The 21,064-nt window shown below is 46.3% G+C and overlaps 1 long non-coding RNA gene across 2 annotated transcripts in view; it reads left to right on the top strand.

Moving 5' to 3' along the window:
• LOC146860123 (uncharacterized) overlaps positions 1–21,064 on the top strand; it is a 574,096-nt gene that overhangs the window by 187,600 nt on the left and 365,432 nt on the right. For both annotated transcript variants that reach the window (XR_014978794.1, XR_014978795.1), the window contains exon 2: positions 10,439–10,571. This is a non-coding gene — a long non-coding RNA (uncharacterized LOC146860123). The remainder of the gene's footprint in view (positions 1–10,438; positions 10,572–21,064) is intronic.

The raw sequence follows: 21,064 nt of genomic DNA, 5'->3' as shown, positions 1-21,064 counted from the left end.
TTGCCCTGCACGGGCCCCTACGTTACTCGCAATGCATGGTCGTGCTTGGTAACATTCAGGAAGAGGAAGTGGCATCTGGTACTGTGAAGCCCATAGGGGACCAGAGTACAAGCTTTCAAACATATTCATAGCGAACTGTATTAAGCAGAACAGAAAATCTCAGAGGTGGTTGCAAACTACCTTTAAAGTGCAAAGCTCACAGATGCTCAGGCAGCTTCACTTGTAAAACGTATCACTATAGATGAAGTTATAGCCAGCATCTCAAAACTGAAGCCACTTAAAGCCCTATGCCCGGGTGGGTTTTCAGGGATGTTCTACAAAACCTTCTGCTGCTGCCTGGGGACCATTCTTGACTGCGTGTACAACTATTTCGGGGAGACGGAGTCATCAGAGTCCATGAGGGAGCCCTCTTATTGTAGTCTTACCAATCCAGAAAAAGACCCAACCATGTGCAAGGTAACAAATGTATCCTTCATATCATCGAGAATGTCAAGTAAAGAAAGAAAACAGCCCTGCTCCTTAGTCAATGCGGGAAAAGTGTTCAACATGTCACATAGGCTATTTCTTGTGAGGAGAGTCGATGCATATAATTTCTGCCCGTCGTTTAAATTATGGGTCCTCATTAGCGGCATTAACCTATTTGCACCGGTCTCTATCAATGGAGGCTCTTTGGACATGTTATTTATTAAAAGGGGCACAAAAACCATCTTTCACCCCCTTCTTTTTGCCTCCCACATGGAGCGCCTGTCAAAGAGTCGGAGCCAATGAAGAGATCACTGGGGTAAGATTAGAGAAGCATATGTACACAAATAATATGTATGGCGATGATGTTTTGGTAGCGCTTACAGATCTGGTCTACTCACTGCCACCTCTCTTGGAGGAGTAACATACCCGTTGCTTCGCATCTGGTTTCAAAATTAACTTTTAAAATCCCAAGATTCCCGTAGAGCAGACAGACTTCGTGTGGGAGAGATTCCCTTGGAAAGGGCAGCAACAAACATCCAGTACCCATTGCTTAAGATATAGGCCACGTTAGAGAAAACGGCGCAGGAAAAATATAAAGAACTAATCCAAAGCCTAAAGGGAGACTTCCAGACCTGGCAGGTGAGGGGTATATCATGGATGGGCAGGACTGTTGCTTCAAAATGACACCGCTGTGCAGTTTCCTTTACCTAGCTAAGACTTTATTACTTCGATCCCCAAAGGGTGCACTGGAGAAAATCCAACAAGTCCTCAATGGATTCATTTGGGGAGGAGAGAAACCTAGGTTGGGGAGATGTGTAATGTATCCCAAAAGAGGGAGGTTTGGGTGTTCTCCATATATTAAATCACTTTTACGGAGCCAAACTGCGATACTTGATGGCAGGACTGAAAATGAACCGCACTGGTGCTTCATGGACAAACTTATATTTGGCAATCATATATAATGTCCTCATGTGCCCACCGATGCCAAGCGCTGTCTCTAGATAGTGTCCTCATGTGCCTACCGATGCCAAGCGCTGTCTCTAGATAGTATCCTCTTGTGCCTACCGATGCCAAACGCTCAGGCGCGGTGCGTCCATTGGGGCGTTGCCCCCCTACCCCCGCACCCGCCCGCGCCCGCAGCTCCCTCCTCGGTGTCTCTGAACTTAGTTTACTTAAGTTCAGAGACGCCGAGGGTGGGGAGAACTGACAATGCATGTCAGTCAGCATGACGTCGGACCGTGGGCGGTCCGGCGTCATGTTGACTGACATGCATTGTCAGACAAGCCAGGGAAAGGCAGCAGGCAGCACAAGTGCGCATTAGTGGACATGGAGAGTCATTTTTAGCCCGTGCCCAGTACTTGTGTTTTTACTGCCTTGCGCATGCCCATTAGGAGCCCCTCGGTCTCCTAATGGGCAGGCGGCGGGCGTAGCGTAAGCTGTGCCCTCAGCCAATCCTGGCGCTGCAGCAGCACTAGGATTGGCTGAGGGGTTGCCACTCCAGTGCTGACGTGGTGTTCCGGTTTGAAGGGGGCAGAGGCGCCACCGCGGACCAGGAGCAGAGGCGGTCAGGTAAGTTGTTTTTATTTTAATTCAGTTCTCCCGCTGCTGGTGGTAGGGTTGGGGTGGTGTTTAGGGTTAGGTGGTAGAGTTGGGGTGGTGTTTAGGGTTGAAATTTGCTAGGGTTCCCGGAGTCTAGGGCTCAGGGCCCGATTCAGGTTCGTGCATAATGGTGTTGGGAAGGTTTTAGGGTGGTTTTGCAAAATTCCATCCAGATTTGGCTGATTTGGGGGTGTTTTTGTCGGTTTGCAGGGGGCTTGTGTTTGGGTGAAAAGTCGTACCCCTTCCAGTGGATGGATTTGTGTAATTCTTGCTGAGAGTGTCCCAGTGAGTTTGAAGATGATCAAAGTAGTGGAAGTGCGAAAAAAGAGCATTTTTTGTGAAGGCCCGGATTGCAATGTTATCCAATGAGCGGTGTTGGGGTGCGTGGAGAAGTTTTTAGGGGGTTCCAGTGGATCGACAGGAACGGGGCTGCTGTGAGTGGCAGGGAGGTGGAATTGATGGGTGTGCAGGAAGTTTGGGAGGAATCGATCGATGGGAAGGGTGTTTTTTGGCAAAGTCGAGGAAGGGAAAGAGCTGCCATAGGAGCCCATGTTAAACGTGAGTTTTGCATGTTTTTGGGGTTCGATTGTAGGGTGTTGCAGGTGGTTCCGAGTGGATTTGCTTAGCTGGGATCAGAGTTAGGAAGGTCTAATTTTGATTGCAAGTGTTTTGAAGAAAATCCATGGAGGGGAAGGTGTGTTTTGGGCCTAGTTTCAGAGTGCGTTTTGATGCAACTTTAGGCCTTTGGGAGCTGGCGGTAACGCACATGTTTGGGATATTAATTTAGGGTGTTCTAGGTTTTTGGGAATGGGTTTAGGGGTGTGGGAGCAATGGTGGGAAGGTCTAGTTTGTGTGAAAAAGAGCAGTTTGGTTGTAGTTGAAGGGGAAAGGGTAATTTGGCCCTGTTTTCTATGTGTATTTTGTGCCATTGGCGAAGATTGCCTGTACTGGGTAATTGCAGGTGTGCGGGATACGAATAAGCTAGAGCGATAGAAATAAACAGATAGCGGTTGGAGAGAGAGAGAGGTGAGGAGAGGTAGAGGCGAGGATAAACGGAAGCGTGTGCACCACACCAGGCTTGGCAGCTTTATCTCCCACCTTTGCGCCAAAGTGGTAACTAGCGTCCAGGTTATGTTACGGGGCACTCCTCCAGCACTTTTATGCCCCGCCATTTTCAAATGTCACCAGCCGCCCCTCAAACGCTGTCTCTAGATAGTATCCTCTTGTGCGTACCGTTGCCAACCGCTGTCTCTGGATAGTATACTCTGGTGCATACCGATGCCAAGCGCTAGATAGTATTCCCTTGGTCCTGCCGATACCAAGCGCTAGATAGTATCCTCTTGTGCCTACGATGCCAAGTGCCGTCTCTAGGATATTCCTTTGTGCCTACTAATGCCAAGCGCTAGTGTTCCTTTGTGTCTACCGATACCAAGCCCCCTCTCTCTCTTCAGTACCCCAAGTGTGCCCGGCGCTTTCTTTGCACTGACTCAGCCTCTGCTCTCAGTGCATCCGACCTATATGTTGCCCTCCATAGTACTCGGTGTCCCCAGGACCGCCTCTGCATGAGGGTACTTTCAGCAACCTCCCACAAAGCACTCACCTCTTTTAAAAGGAAATGGTTCCCTCTTTGGGTATGTGTGTGCGCAGTACATGCACCACGTGGCATCTGTGGAGTGCTGCGTGCCCTCTTTATATAGCGCCTGCAGCCTTATGGTCCATGTGTGTGGTACCCCTGTGTGCCCAGACTGGTCTAAATACGACCTTACAAGCCAAGCATCCCCCCACCCTCCCCATATACAACCCCCTGATGCCCAGCGCCTTTCCACTCGCCAAAAAAGCACTTCAACACCCCAACAGGGGCGACAAACGCTATATAAATGCTAACCGTTTCCCCTCCTCTATCCCTCCGCTATCCTTCTCAATCCAAATAACTGATTAATATCCACCACTCAAATTACTTTCATATTTCATTATACTAATTCACCACTAATCCTTATGGGTTCCGGAGTAGCGTGCTACTCACCAAGAAAGTGCTTCATCACCCCATTCGGGGTAACAGGCGCCATATAAATGCAAACCTTTTTTTCCCCTCTTCAGTCCCTCCGCTATCCTTCTCAATCCAAATAATTTTTTTTTTTTTTTTTTTTTTTTTTTTATTAAAACCTTTATTTGTGCATAGTAAAGGAACAAATACGGGCCTACAACCATCAGGCCGGCCACAATACGTTGAGCACAGAAACAAACGGTACACCCCCTAGGCATCAACGGTCAAGGCTAGCAACGAGTCAGGATTACACTGGAGGGATCCGTGACCCTGGGGCAGGAGAAGTGAAGGTTAATTTTAAGGTTTTTTAAAATAATTTTATCGAGACAGAGTCAGTAAAGGATAGGAACAAGGAGATTCGAGTCCGCGAGATATCTTCATACACTGGAGAGCAGCAGCATCGGTAAGACAGCCATAGAAATCACATACAGTAAGGCGATGTAACTAGAGAACAGGATCATAACATTAGTGTATACACACCCCCTAAGCGCCGCCCCTTCACAATCCACCCCACACCCGGACCCGGAATCGAAACAAGTATAGCGCAGAGAGATGAAGAAAGAGGCCCATAGAACTAAGAGGAAACAGTAATTTACCCCCCCACCCTACACCAATGCGGAGGCTACGGCCTACCCCCCCCCCAGCATAGTGCCTGTCGCCCAATGAACCCGAAATATAGACGAGAGAGAAAGTAGGAATAGAGTGAAGAAACTAGGAGAAGAAAGAAAGAGAAAGGCGGGGAGGAGCCCACGCAACCTCAGAGCACCCGACACCACCGGCCAAACAAGCCCCCACACACTGAAACCCCACTACACCCAAAGGCGGTCGTGTGAAGATAGCATTCGATAATAAGGAAATGAAGGCAAACAGATCACGACAAGCGTGTACCACATGTGCAACAATTCCAGTCCCAGTCCAGCCCGTCCGTGAAACCATGATGACATCGAACAATCTAGCCCTGGCCCGTTCGCGGGCTTACGAGTAGGCCCGCCCCCTCGTGAAGGCCCCGCATCCCAAACAAACAGAGACAATATGGCCGCGCGGAAGAAGAAGGAGAAGCAAAGTCACAAAATGGCCACCGATCATCCAACAAAGTCCCCTTGCACACCACATGAAATCCAAACCTGGCTTGCAAAGTACATAAGTTCCGTATAAAAGGAGCCGTAGACCACCGTGCACGGTTCCTCGTGGGCGTCAGTTGTGGCTCCGCTGGCAGCTCCTGCGGGCGCGGTGAGACAGGCAACATCAAAGCAGGGAGCAACGACCGGGGAAACAAAGTATCCGCCATTGAACAGGAGGGCGTGCGATCCTGGGTGCCGGGAAAGCCAAATGCGGACTCTAATGTAGCACTGTGATACCCGGTCGCCGCTTCCCCGCAGGAGGACCAGAGCACTGGCAGACTCACATCTCGTTGATCACAAGCAGGGCGCTCACGACCCGCAGCAGGCAGTATGGTATCGAACCGCTCACTGAGCGCTTGCAAGCCGGCACACAATCGCAGCCGAAAGTCCCGCAGGGCAGCCAGGACGGAGCCGTATGTCAGCGGAGGCTGCGCCCCCACAGCGGCAGCAGTCCGGGACGGCACCGGGGAGCTGGAGTTTGGCAGAGGGAGGGCGAAGCGGGCAGCGGGCGAGACAGAAACATCCCCCCCCAGCAGCGAGCAGGCAGCCAGCGCCATGCTGTACCGCTGGACGTTACCGTGGGCAGGGGGGGGGGGTCGTGAACAGGAGGCAATCCCCAATAGGTCTGCGCCGCAACAGGTGAAAGCCAACAGCCGATGCCCTCCCTCTGGGCTCTCGTTGCGGCCGACTAAGCCAAAGGAGAAGGGGGTCCGCAGCCCTCCACAGCGTGGGCCACAGAGCGGGGTAGGAGACCGGCCACGCCGGGGCTCACCCTCCAGTTCCAGGTCCAGGGTGCAGGAGGTGTCCGGGCGACCCCCCCCCGGCTCTTCCGGCGACAGTCCGTGGCGCGAGGCCGGATCGGGACCGCGGGGCTCAGAGTTGTACCAGCGGGTCCGGCGACCGCGTCTCTTCCAGGGGGCCGGCCGCGGCCACAGTAGAGCGGGGGCCCGCACGGGGAACGAAGGCACCAGGCACAGGCGTCCGGGCGAGCTAAGACTCCGGGAAAGCAGCGGTGCGGTCCGCGCGGCGTAAGACACGTTGCACCTCAAAAATCGGTCAGGTATCTGTCGTCTGGAAACGTCGGTAAACATTTGATGAGCACAATTCCATCCTCACCGTTTCCAGTCTGTGGCCCCAAAGCGATCGCCCAACCGTCCCCGCTCTGACGGGCTGTTAGGTGTCTCATGCCCCTTCTCAGGCAGTCCCTGGGTTCAGTACAGGTCCGGGCCCTTCCTCACTGCCGCACCCGACACAGTGCAGCCAGGCTCACTGCCTTTCGCGGGCCATTCTACCGCCTCATGGGCAGTCAAGGGATGCAGGAGCCCCGCAATACCTCCGGGCCTCCGTTGGCAGTTCTCCTGTTGGAGTCAGAGGCTTCCCAGGCAACCGCCTCCGTAGCAATGCAACCGGGCCCTCAGGCAAACAGGGGCACACCGGCCACGACTTCGCCCGTCCCCCTGTCGATCACCCGCTCCGGCGGGCAGGAACACCACCGCCGATGTCTCACTGCAGGCCCTGGCACCGGTCACCGGCCCCCTCTCCACCCCCAGCCTCAGCCTCGCGGCTCGGCACTGCACCGCAGCAGTCTCCGACACGGACCGAGGACAAAGGAGGGGATAAGAGGGAAAGGGGGGAGAACCGACACGGCCCCACCGGCACCCGCTCCTCACCACTCCTGTCACCCTCAGCCCGAGGGCATTCCGCAGCTCTCTGACGATGCCTCCTTCACTTCTCGGAGCTCAGGCTGCCGCCATTTTGTCCGCGATTGGGTCTTCGATCCTCGCAGCGTTTCTCGCCGCTACGTGCCAGTATTCATCAAAACAGGCCGATCAGGGCAAGGGTATTATCTTTCGGCACTCAGCCCGTGGTTTTGGGGACAGGATCGTGCGGGTGGGCGAAGGATTGAAACAGGATCAGTTGTCGGCCATCGGAGCTCCGGTCGGACACGTCTAGTCCGCCATGCTGCAGGCCACGCCCCCTCAATCCAAATAATTGACTAATTTCCACCACTCAAATTACTTTAATTTTTCACTATACTAATTCACCACTAATCCTCTATGGGTTCCGGAGTAGCGTGCCACTCTAAAAAAAAAAAAAAAAAAGGGGGGGGGGGTGGGAGGGAGTGGAGTGCTTCAACACCCCATGAGGGGTACAAGCGCTATAACAATTCAAACCTTTTTGAATTGTTATATTGTTAGCAGAAGCTGCAGGGTTCTTGTTGGTCTTAAAAAAAAAGCTAAGATTTTTTTTTGTTCTCAGATGGCACACTTGCTATAGCAGTTTCTGAAAGGAACTACGTTGTCTCGCAATGTGTTCCTTATTAAAGGAAGAATGATGTCACAGTGAAGTTAGTCATTCAGCTGAAGTGAGCTGACTGACTCTCTGCCCATGCTTTATGCTGCACTAGATGGGACAAAAATGAAAAATGGCACAACAGGCCAGTGGAAGAAGAGGCCTGACTGAACGTCCTTGCAATTTAAGTCTATTGCATAAATAATTTTAGTGAAATCACCACACATAATAAAAACACCTAGGCTGAAACCTACAAAAGAAATTATGATTGAAACTCATTCTGTCACCTTTTTTTCCTCTCTCTACCCTTTATCCTCTTCATCTTGTACTTTTTGTCACTCTTTCCTCTTGATTTGTTTCACCATCTTTTCATCACAATTTTGTTATTCCTACCATGTTTCATTCTCTCTCTGTGTATATATTTTTTTAACCTACGTAACTAAGCTCCTTTTTAGGGTGAAGCCTGCCAGACAGCGATGCTGTTTGGTTTGCTGAAGACATCTTGGGAAGATTCAGAATACTGACCTAGGAATGTATTCGCCTGTTGCTTACCATTGGCTTTGTGGATTGTAACTTACATTTTCTGACTTTCTATTTGTTGCCTTTATTTGCTTTAGGCTGTCCAGCTTGAGTTCGCCCCTTCTGTTGCCCAAACCTTGTTTACTGTATTCTTACGAATTCGCTATCTGCAAACACGCTTAAATCTTGTTCTTACCGCAATTGCTTGGCATTCTAAGACAAAGGTCGAATGTCAGGCTTTCTATTTCAAGGAGCTTGGTGTTTATTTCTCGTTCTCTGACTTCAAAATGAGAGCATTTATGTGACAGTCCTGCTAAGTACCCATGTAAGCGGAGAGTATGTTGGAAGTTTTTTCCCCCTAGCACACTACAAAAACGAACCATGCTGATGTATCAGAATTAGTACAAATGTAATTCTGAAGTGTAGTGGAAACTGATTTGAATATGACACATCAATACACTAGGTAATGACATTAGCACACGTTATCAGTTGTATACAGTAATGCCATATTTTGGTGCAAATGTAATGGTCATTTCAATTGAAAATGTGTTGTCTGTGGTGGCAGTGGGCTACCACACCATTCATACCCCACACTACACCACTCCACTCTGTGCCCTCCACTGTAATACACTCCAATCTATGCCAATCTAATGTAATACACTCCAATTTATGCCACTCCAGTCACCCCACTGCACTCCTCCCCAATCTCCCTCCTCCAGTTCGCAACAATATACCCCACTAAATCTGCATCGCCCCACACCACTCTAACCCAATCTTTCCCAATCCACTCACTTCGATCCAATCTACCCTACTCCACTACAATCTACTCCAATCAACCCCACGTCACTCAATCTAACCCAATCAACCCCACCACATTCCACTTCAGTCTATCACACTCCATTGAAGATACTCTGCTCTAGTCTCCTCCAATCCAACCCACTATCCAATCCAATCTAACCCAGTCCAATTTTCCACTCCAAACTCCACTGCAATCTATCCCACTCCACACCAATCTACTCCACTCCTCAGGCTTATGACAAATTCCTAAATAGAGCACATATGGCTCAAAGCTTCATCAGTTTTACAAAGCTGCATGTAGAAAGTGCTGTACAGACAGGAGGTCAGAAATATCCGTCAATGATTTGACCATCATTGCACTAAAAGCTAAATTTACTGGCCAGCTTTCATCTTTCTCCCCAGGAGTAGGCATTTTGATAGGTCAGAAGTGCCAGGACTTGCCCATTAGTGAATCCCTAATGATGGGAAGAAGAGCAAGTACAGCTACAAGACACCTTGTGTCTCAGTGCCCCATGCTTATGTTCACACCCACTACGGTGCTTACAGGGTCAAACTAAGGGTTACACGTCCCTGCCTAAACCCCTTCCTTATCCCTCTTTAGTTCTTCCTATTCTCCCCCCGTAGTATTTCCCATTTTCCAACCACTCCCCTCTGTCCCTCACACATTTACTACTAATATGTATACTTGCGAATGCAGAGAGTCTGCCGTCAGAGGAGGGTTTTGGAGTGGGGAGGAAGAGATCTCTGCACAGAAAAATAAAGGAGAGTTGTAGACACTGCACATAGGTTTGTGACTAGCATTTTGAAGTACTTCAAAACACATTCCAAAATGCAGTTTGTGACTATGCCCGTCAAATGACCTGCCCTACAGAGAAGTTTATGCTGCTGCTGTTGTCACTGATGTGCACCTTCCCACTTGCCTTCAAGACCAGTTCACAAGCAGTGAGAGTGTGGTGGCCATCATGTAAGCTGAGATTTATAAGTGCATAATTATACGGAATTCCATAGAATAAGCCTGCACGCCTATTCTATTTTGCATGGTGACTAAGGCATCCTTTTTTAGGACTTAATCATTTCTTGTAATACAGAATAAATGTAGTTCATTAATTGTCTTGACTGATAAGCCCTTTTAACATAACTTTTAAAAATATGAATGAACAAAAGAAAAAAATTATATTATAAACAGTTGCACAGAAGTGGTTTAAAGTTCACTGGTTTCTCTTGTTTTTCAGGACCAGGAAGTCTATCATTGTTTGCTAATTCAAAGTGCATAATTTCACACTGGCATAAAGGCCCTTGAGCCCTAATGAAGTTATGTATGACTTGTCAATCATTAATGGAGCGAACACCTATTCCATCTTTTCTTGTACTAAAACAGAGTGAATACTTTCACGAGTAAAAGAGATAGGTGTACAACCTGAGATTGACTGCCTAAAAGGTAAAGGATATTCTGTTTTGATCAGCTGGGTGACAACTAATTTTCAGAGATGTATATATCTCAACACCCATATCCATAACTTTTTTCTACCCTCCACTTGTAGTGCCCAAAATTGTGTGTTTCCTGTATCTGCTCACTTGAAATTATTTGTTTCCTTTATAGCTCAGGTATGTGGCACATACTGAAAGGAGATGACTACAAACCATTTGCCCGCAGTCTGCATTGACAAGGTGAAACATCCTACAAAATATCAACATCATCAAAAATATTCAATGGCTCTTTTGCAATACAAAGGGTGAGTTGCTTTGTTTTTTCCTCCTTTGGTATATTATATCTGTTCCAATCTGAAAGTATTGTGGATATATTTTATGCATATCTACTTTCTTTGTATGGATTTAAAAACCTCATTTTTGTCACTGTTAGGTGAGCTATGCCTAAATGTCAGATTACTGCCCACAGACTACCACTTTATATTTTTACATTATGTTTAAAATAGTATGATGGTGTGTATGTAAATACTAAGTGTGGCCATGTGCAGGAGATGGCACACACCACTCGAAGCATTTCCTTGCACTTGAGCAGCACTTGCAATCTGTAGATAAGCAGCCCTGTTTTACAACTTGGGTGTAGGTTCCTTTTGGGGACCAGATATTTGTTGGCAGAGCAGTCACTTAACTAATTGAACACAGTCTCCGAAGACTTTATCCTGTCTAACAATTGGGTCCATGTAGAGCAGAGCTACAAAGGTGTTCTTTCATTTTTTGATGAGCAGGAGACCAAAAAGTGAAATAGTACGCTTTGCAGCTGGACTATATTTGGCTACACCCTCTTAACTAGGAGATTGATCTTCTGAAACTGCTTCTTTCTCAATCACAGTTCAGAAATTGACATTTTCTTTCTCAACCTCCAACATGACCAATGATCTAATTTCACCTGGGCTCCTGTGACCACTCGCCATAAGCAAACTGTTTGAACCTTATGGTCTTGTTCCATTTTGAAGGCAGCACCCTCTTTGATAAAAGATCCAAATCTATTGTCTGGTTAGCTTTCAGTTTATGAAATCTGTGTACAAGGCCAAAAGCTGGCGAACCATGAACATTAAAAAGATGCGGTGAGAACTTGCCATAAAGATCTGCCTTGTCAGAAGAGAACTGAAGAAACCAGCAAATCTAGAAGCAAACAACAAAGTGCCAGTTTTTTTGACCATTTCTTGTCTACTTTTACTATTCTATTTATGGTAGCCTGAGCCCTTTTGGAATCAGGTATGTGTTTAAGCTCAATAAAATTGCATTTAGAAGTCATTTTGAATCAATTTTATTTCAGCCTGTGTTTTGTTTAGTCTTTTCCCACAGATCACAATATTAGAAAAAAGTCAGGTAATGTATTATACACAAATGAAGGCAATCACTACTGAATATGAGGGAGCACCACAAGTAAAAAGCCTTCTTTTGAATACAAAAGGGGGAGATTTAGAAAATCTCCATGCAGCGCATCACCCCCCTTTCCAGGCTGCGTTGCGCGACAGGGAGGGAGTAGGAGAGCGCCATATTTTCAAAGATATGGCTCTCTCCTCCCCTTGCGCTGGTGTTGATTTCAGCTGCAGTGCGCCATGCACACACCTAGCGCTAGGGTGTGTGCATGAGTATAGCATAAGTTTTGTACAGGAAGGGTACACTTCCTGTACAAAATACTATGCTAGGCACGATGCAAAGCTTTTCCCACTTTGCTTACGTGCTGCACAGTGCAGCACGCATGCAAAGTCGGAAAAGGAAGGAGAAATTAAAGCATTTTTCCTTCCTTGCACCTAGTTTAAATGGGCGCAGTTTACTCATGCTAAACCCAATCTACAAGTTTAGGGCTGGAAAGTTAATTAGGAAAAAAAGATTTTGCGTCACTTTTGTGACGCAAGCACAGTGCAAAATCTTAGTAAATCTCCCCCAAAGTGTGTTGTATTCTTACTAATTCCTACTTCTGATTGTTTATATTTTACCTTACTAGTTACTTAGAATTCACTGGAGTGTATAAACAAGGTACATTTATTACATTCTAGTACAATTCCCTATTTTACAGCATGGTACATAGGTCATGCACCTCAGAGTACTTGTTTAGCAACAGATTAGTTGATCTGAAGTACCTGATGGGTCCTGGATTTGAGAAGATGTGGCCATAGAATGTTCTCATGTCATAGAATCTTCAATGAGTATTAAAGCCCTCACTCAATAATAAATCATTCATTAGGTGCCAGCAGCCATCAAAATGTTTCCTGGAATTATCCAGGAGCAATTCACGCTCCCCCCTGCGGTTGTCAAGAAGTCATCCTAGAGTAAGCCACACTCATTCTAAAGCTTTCATGAAATCATCCTGGAGTAATCCATGTTCGTTCTAAAGTTGTCCTGGAAGCATCCTAGAGTAATCCACAGTCATTGTGAAGTTGTCATGGAACCATCCTGAAGTAATTAACACTCATCCTGAAGTTGTCAGTTGGTGCTCCTTGAGTAGTAAAAGATCATCACGCATATTCAATGGAAGTAATCAGGACACCATCCCAGAGTAGATTTAGTGATGACTCTAGGAGTCATCTCATTTAAATATTCTGCCCTATAGCATACTTCAGGATGGCTTGAGATGACTTCCCCAGATCATTACAGGAATAGCCTGGCTGAAGTCATCAGATGACTTCAGAATGGATCCAGGATGATCTTCCTGTTTGACTTGGGTTTGGGCCCCACCGAATAATGTGCTGAACTCGCCCTGTGTAATTTTCAATCACCGGGACACTTTCAGCAGTGCCTGCACGTTGTCTGCTTTCCATCTGCAACAAGCAACAACCTGCGGGCGGGGACGGGCCTTTCTTATTTTACACTCCTGCTGGGTCCTCAACAAAGGCCAAATTTGAGGGGTCATCAGGCCTCCTTCTGTTTGAGTCTCTTGGCTGGGAGCAGTCAGGAGCCTCACACCTGATGCAAATGAAGCGGAGGGGAAACAAAGACCCACAGCTTGTTAGCACTTCACACATACTTAGGAGAGGCAGCTTTTCACTTTGTTCAGTCCCTGTTTAGGAGATATGCATGCACTGTAAGAATGTCAGATGTGTTGATCTTTCCTATTATTTACACAAAGCAAATTGCATTTATATAGAGCTTACTACACCTGAGGAGGCGTTTAAATAATTTAAGTACCACTATTTTTTCTTGTATAGCCCTACTTATCCCAATGCAGGCTGTCGGAACACTTTACATCAACACCTGCATATTACATGTACGATAAATGATATAAGTTTTAAATGAATGTACAGGATGTGTTACATGAAACTGGGGGATTGCAAGGTGTTGAAGTCAAATATCATCTTCCATAGCTCACTGTGCTATTATCTTCACAATACGCTCAAATGTGCACATGATAGACCTACTAAACATATATGTGAGGGCTTTATGTCTGATGTCACTTCTTGTGATGCCACTTCCTGTAAAGTCGTGGCTTGTGATACCACTTTCTATGTCAATTCCTGTGATGTCATGTGTGATATAATGCGCCGTGATGTCGCGCGCCGTGATGTTACTTGCATACTGCCTAACTAGGATAGTCCCCCACTTCTTTTTTAGGTCTCGCTTGACCCAGCGCTTGCGCTGGTCTGGCGAGACTTAAAAGTAAGGGCTTCAAAAAATGCTACCGCCGGCCACAGCTTGCAGTGCATGTGCGCGGGCGCGCGCTTGAGAAGAGGCGCCATATGGCGTGATTACTGCTGCGCGCGCACCACTCGCGCACATGCACTGCAAGCTGTGGCCGGCGATAGCATTTTTCCCCCGTACATTTTAACCCCCTCTGAGCCCATTGCAACATTCCATTGCTCTAAATTGTACCTCCGCATGATGTAAGCAAAATCACGGAAATGCACCTTTGTAATCAGTTTAATTGTGTAATATGAGGGGGGTGTTGATAAAAACCAAAAGGGAAATAAAAGGGGAGGGACACAACTGCTGCCAGCTCGTGCTTTCATTTTAGCTTAAACTCGTTTTCTGCCAATGTTATTTCCCCACCAATGAACCTGGGTTGATGGCATCGGGCAGATGTCTTGGAGTTTTTCTTGGATGATGTTTGCGGTTCTCAGACTCTGGGAGGCGGCTGGGTTGGCTCGCTGCACCGATGCGAAACACAACTCTTCCCCTACCCTAAACCTTTCTTGTTCCTGCATATTTTATTTAGAAAACTGCCTCTATTATTTACATTGTTTTCGGCGGCTGCTGGCAAGGAGGCGCCGAGGAGGTTGCCGTTTTACTGGCTGATTACTGTAATAGTGGATGGGATTCATGTTTAGCATTTATCCTGCCCATGTCCAAAGCGCGCGTTTGGAAAGTGAACTCGGATAAGCAGAAGCATGCCGATGCTTTCCTGTCGCTGCCCTCTTTTTTGAACTTAGAGAAACACCATATTGATTTTCAAAAACATGGAACTATTTTGATTAATAGCAAAACACTTGTGTTATTTATCGGGCTACAGTGTCAGGCTGCTGACAAATAGTGGAGATCCCTTCACTAATTTATCACGCTGCTAGGACAATAAAACATATATTTTTTGTTTTATCTGATGGAGAAAAGGTAGCCTGGTGGGACATAATGAGTTTTCCAACTGAAAACAAGCAGTGGAAAAGCCAGTAGCTCTTTCCTATGTGAGATCGGTGAGCTTTGCCAATGTCTTTTCAGCCATGCTGTAGAGGCAAACAGTTATAACAGGGAAAAAAAGTTAAGAATTTTCTTTAGCTGCCCGCATCATAGCAGTGTTTTAAAAAAATTACTTTTATAGCATTTAAAAAAAAAACTTTCAGTCATGCTGCACAACAGACACGTTCCTCTACAACACGGCAAAAGCCAATAGCTTGCACATAGGCAAGGCCTATTGACATAGCTAATGTTTATTCCTAGAAAGCCGTTCAGCGCTTTGAGTACTGTAAAAAGAAAAACAAGCATTGGCATAGCCAATAGGTCTCGCCTTTGGGACCTTAGAAGTGTTTAGCAATGCAACAGTTGCATAACTAAATACTTATATGGTCCCAAAAGCGAGACCTATTGGCTATGCCAATGCTTGTCCAGGACTTGTGCCATGTAAATACCTAATTAGATAATTCATTCATTCATCTACCCACGACGGATCTTTGCACCGAAGATCAAATTCATTATGCAGTCATAGCTCTGACTAAATACACCAGCAAAGAATTGGTATAGTTTTGGTATCTTAATCTCTGATTCATGGCTACGTATTCGGGTGAACAAGATAAGGAAACATATTTTTACCAAGAAAATAGTGTTCTTGGCGGCATTCTGCATAAAAGTAAATAGTGTTGTTTTTCCAATAAATTTGAAGTGCATGAAAACAAGGCCAACTCATGCCTAACATGAAGGTAAATGTAGGAGCATCAGTTTGATCAAGTATGTGAGATTATGTATCACCCACTTCGGTTGCCATAATCACTTCTTGTATCTCCCAAACGGCATCCACTGATGTAAATGAAGGTCCAGTTATAACTTTAATAACCTCAGGTACTTCCTTGCTATGGATGGTATGCTGGTGTGGGAGTGAAAAATCCGATCTCTGAAACATCCTGTAGCTCTGTTGTCAATCAAAGCAATTGTTCGCAGCGGTCTTGTGTAACTAGCACCACTTCAATAAGGAAATGTCTTTTATTGATAGCAAACTCTTGTTGTTAAATTGCACCTATTCTGGATTTGCTGATCAGGTTCAGGCTTTCATGTTTCCCGAAAGCTGGGAACATTGCTTTACAAAATGACATATCTGTACCCATCATAAAAAAGTTCCTTCTGTTCTTCGTTTCTCCTTTTCTTCTTCAGTAAGAGGTCTCCATATTGATCCGATCTGCGTTGGTTCCCCCGCTTAAGTTTCATTCTGCTCCTACTTCAGAAAGAACAAGCTTTGGCAAAGCTAATACATAGGTTTCGCCTATGCGCAATCTATTGTCTGTCTTTTTTTTTTTTTACATGTAGAATGGAGAGCGTGAGGGAAGGTTTAGAAGGGAGTGTGAAGGAGAAATGAAGGGAAGTGGAATGACTGACTAGAAAGTGAGGGGCAAGAGAGGGCTGAGTTGTGGAGGAGGAGGTAACGGGTTGAAGGGAAGATGAGAGACGGGGGAGAAAAAGCACAATGAAAGGTGAGAGGCTATAAAGGCCCCGATTAGAGGAGGGGGGAGAAGAGGATGTCTGAGAACGAGCGAAGGAACTAGAATGATAGAGGGAGAAGCCCAAGGAATGAAAAGGGGAGACTAAGGGCGAATGTGAGAAGAAAGTGAAGGGTGAGCTTAGGGGAGCAGTCTGAAGGAGAAGTGCTGAGGGCAGTACTGTAATTGAGAGAGAGGAGGATTACGATGGGGTAAGCAAGGGTTAAAGGTGTAAGAACTGGGGATAGAAAAGGAACGGGGGACAGAAAGGGGCGATCAAAGGAGGGAAGGACTGTGCTGGGTGTGGGAGAGGAAAGGCAAACTGCATGGTGCAAAAAGGATGAAAGTAGGAGCTATTGAAATGAGAATAATGTCTTCAAAAAATGATGGTTGGAGAGGATGAGAAGAGAATATGGACTCAGGTTGGGAGGACAGACTGACGAGGTGAGAAGAGGAGTAAGGTTGGGTGGTAAGAGTAGTGGAGAAAAGATAATGAATGGTGGATGAGAAATGAGAGAAAGTGCTTTAATGGGTGATGGGCAGTTGATGTGCTGTGGAAAGAAGGAGGGGAGAGTACAGAATGCAGAGGAGAGGAGAAAACAGAATGAGGGGAGGGGGCAATGAAGAGAGGGGAGAAGCTGGGATGAGAGAGGAGCATGAGGGAAGAGGGGAGGCTGGGTAGAAGTAAGTGAACCCATCTGGCAACCAATCTCAGCTGAAGCAGGAAACCAAGCAACAAATGTGCATCACCAAGAGCTTCTAAGCACTTTCAAACACCAAGAAAACAAGCATTGGCATAGCCAATAGGTCTCGCCTTTGGGACCTTATAAGTGTTTAGCCATGCAACAGTTGATGTTGTTGCACCAAGGGTATTGTGCTGCATAACTAAATACTTATAAGGTCCCAAAAGAGAGAACTATTGGCTATGCCAATGCTTGTTTGCTTTTCTCCTGCCATTTGTGTTTCTGTATATATCCAGACCAGTACGTAGAAGAACTCGATGCATTTGAAATAATTTCGGACCTCGTTGCCCAAAAACAGTTTTTCCCCTGGCCAACACTCATCCCTGACAAGGGAGATTCTAATTTAGTAGTAAAAAAATCGCTATATTTTTCTTTTAAAAATCCCTCAGCCCAATAATGCAAGTCGGTTTGCAAATACCAGCTCGCTTTTTAGCGCATGGATTTTCCCACTTGGTTGTTGGCATGAATGAGCCAGGGCAAGGGTCGGTCTCTAGCCAGGGCACACTGTGGTCTTGGCCCGGATTCACACCCATTCCTACTCTCCAAACAGAACGTGTTTTCCTTGAGTTTCAAAATGTGGGCAATAAAAAGAATAAACGACCAAGAGAGTAAATGTTTTCATTGATCAAACCTTGAACAACGTATTATGAATTGATAATTGTGTTTCCACAACTCCATGTTATTAAACTTAGTGGCATTTACAAAAAACAACAACTCTATTTTAAATACGTATAAAAATGATAGATTCTGTCCGTTATCTGCTCCTCCTCCAACTAAAGACAGATGTTGAACTTTGGAAGCTTCCTCTCATTGCTATTAAATGTTTCCTTGTGGTACCTTCACGATCTGTATCATAGTTTCCTTGATCCTTCAGCAGACTCTGAAGGTTTTCTTTAATGGTCTTGCCATCAAGGTAGTGTCCAGGTCGGCCCGCTGTAAAGGAGAATAGATTTTTTTTAAAGTACTCTTACACTTTATGTCTTCTCTGCTCATGCTCTTCTTTCCTTCAGTGCACGATTATTAAGGTCGGAGCCTGACACATCCTGGACATCTTTTTTAGTCAAAGGAAAGCATCATTTACGTAGGCTCTATAGTGCTATCTAGCAGCAGTATTGGAACAGAAATGTCCCCTGCATGGTGTGTGGCAAGTCCCTTTGCCCTGCGTGCCCAACTGTATGTATTTCTGGCATTCTGACTTTTTATTTTTGTCCTGGAGTCCTGCTTGTGTAAGCGTGTGCACAGAAGCCTTGACCTGTCCCTGATTATATGAGGCCTTGGACGTATCCTATGATCTGGAGGGGGGCTCCAAGCCTACCCTCGGTGCAGTGCTGTCATGAGTACAACATATAGAGTGGTGGAGGCAGCCTCCCATAGTTAAGAGTTCATAGTGTGACCAGACCTTTTAATTTGGGTCACTTAGACTGAGGCCTACTTGATCACCTGTGTAAGCACCTCTTCTACATGCATGCTCAGACCATTGAGATGACATCCAGATTGTGTGTAAAGGTGTTTGTATATGTGGCGAGTGTAATATACAGATGGTGCGAGTGATCAAGGGTAATGGAGGCCAGTGGGATCTATTTTGGAAATCCCTATCCTGACATAGCACAAGATGGAAGGTGAGGCCTGTGCCCCTAGTCTATATCTGGCGTTCTTGTAGCTGAGGGGAGGAGAACAAAGACACTTAAATGAGGAATGGAGACAAGACTATTGTTAGAAATGCTATTAGCTTTTGGTTAGAAAAGAGCTGCTGGTTAGTGCTCTTGAATATGCCATTTATTAAATGGTAGGAGTTTAGGATGGGACTGCACAGTTTGTTGTATAGTTGAAGAACTCTCCAGGTGAAGCATACCTTTTTGCCTTTCCCTGATTTCCCCTTCAGTTGGGTTGATGACAGACAGGTGCAGAAACCTCACTCCTTTTTTGTGCCTCTGTTGTGGGTGCTCCTGAGTGGAGACAGTCGCTGTGCTACCTGTGGTGAGAAGCCTCACTCTACACAAAGGCTGTATCTAAATAAATGCCTAGGAAGGACACTTGAAAGAAAAATCAACCCAAACTGGATATGCAGTTGACATAATGTATTCCAAACCCATGCCTAGATGTTGTGTATAAAAATGTGACCCAAGCGCCACTTTTTTTTCCAGTGCCATGTTGTTTATGACCAAGGAAATAAGTGCTCTGCAGAGTACTCAAAATACTGTGTGCAAACAAGGCTGGTGTCTGCCTGACAGCCAGCCTCCCAGAGGTGAGAACACATCACCTGAAGTCTGTATAACCTATTGAAATAAATGTGTGCATGCCCTGAAGTGCTTCGAAGCCTACCTATCTGCTCAGAGGGACGGTGCCTACCTACCCTGCAGAAGCAGAGCGTGTCCTAGAAAGTGTATGGTCCGGAGTCATTGCTGGTGGCTGTGGGGTGCCAAAGAAGAGACAGATCACATAAACGTGATCTGGGAGGAATCCTGGTGGCTATGGGCCTTCTCATACTCTCAATCTAGTTTCTGACAGAAACCACGAAGCAACAATTGCATGTTTGTCAAAGGCCTGGTCGAGATTGCAACTGCATGAGCCCTGATGGCCCAGTCAGGCTGTGACTGCCATTTTCTGAAGGCTTTGGCTGCTGTTTGCCGAACCCCCAATCAGGACCAGAACTGCTGTTTACAGGAGTCACTAGCAGTGCTATATCTGCCAAATACAGGAGGCCAGTGTGGGCTACACCTGCCGAATACAAAAGGTCTGAATGGGGGCTGCCACTCCCCAATACAGGAGGGCTGGCTGGAGACGGCAACAGCCAATTGCAGAGGATTTTCTGGGACTACCCCTAACTTTGTCCAGATCGGACAGCAACTCTCCAGAACTGCTGATCGTCTGTCCTGTAGACTCTAGCTACCACAGTCATCAAGACCACCACTGCTGGATCTTTAACTTCATTTCTGCAAGACTTAGCACTGTGGTCTTTGAAGAAAAGGCTGGGCAGACGTTCTGCTGAACATGGCCCACGCCCAGCTCCTGTAAACTCTGCTATGGACTTTCTGGTTCTCTGTAGCTCTTTTGAGCATCTGAAATAGCTACAGTGGGTCTGTGGCAGCAGCTTAAAGGACTCGTGAGAGCTCACTCTCTCGAAAGGGGTTAAGAAAAAGACAGGGCACACTCTTGATCACTGGGTAACCAAAACTGCGCCTGAACCTGATCCATGCTAATCCTGATTGGCCTTAGAAACAGGGGATGCCCAGAACCTGGGAGATCAGCTGGGATGGTAAAGAGAGTGCACAGGTTTGGTGTACCACCCACTTGAGATAGTGCTAAAGCCTACTTACTCACATTCCCTCATAATATTGTGTAGTATTCAGTAAAACATTGTGATTTAAGTACTTTCTTTCTTGCAAAGATAAGGACTGGCCTGGCCCTTAAATGTATTTTGTCTATTTGTTGCTTTTGGAGCTCTGAGCATGAGCACCCCCACAGTACCTCCCTGAAAAGCCTCTGGTGGCTTGCCTTCACAACGCTGGGGGTCAAGTACAGAAGGGGTTGCATGTGGTCCAGATTACAGAGTAGAACAGGCCCGGGGGCCCAGTGTCAAATTACCTCTACTACCACAGTAGAGGTCCTGTAGCCCCTATCTGCCCTCTAGCCAACCGAACGGAGTCTGACAAGTAATCATCCAGATGCGTTAGAGAGATCCTGGAAACATACCTTTGCTCAGTGCTTGGGGCATATCAGAAGTTTACTTAGCATTACATTAAAAAAGGGCAATTTGAAATGGAAGTCAGCGGATACAAGGTGAACAGATTGTATACAACAAAATATGTATATTGGACAGAATGGAATTGTCACGGTAAAATTACTATTTATCAGAAGACTTAATAGGAGAAAAATAAA

The sequence above is a fragment of the Triturus cristatus genome, chromosome 3_1 (genome assembly GCF_964204655.1).
Source record: "Triturus cristatus chromosome 3_1, aTriCri1.1, whole genome shotgun sequence".
Lineage (NCBI taxonomy): Eukaryota > Metazoa > Chordata > Amphibia > Caudata > Salamandridae > Triturus > Triturus cristatus.
This window is presented reverse-complemented; position numbering and strand designations above follow the sequence as displayed.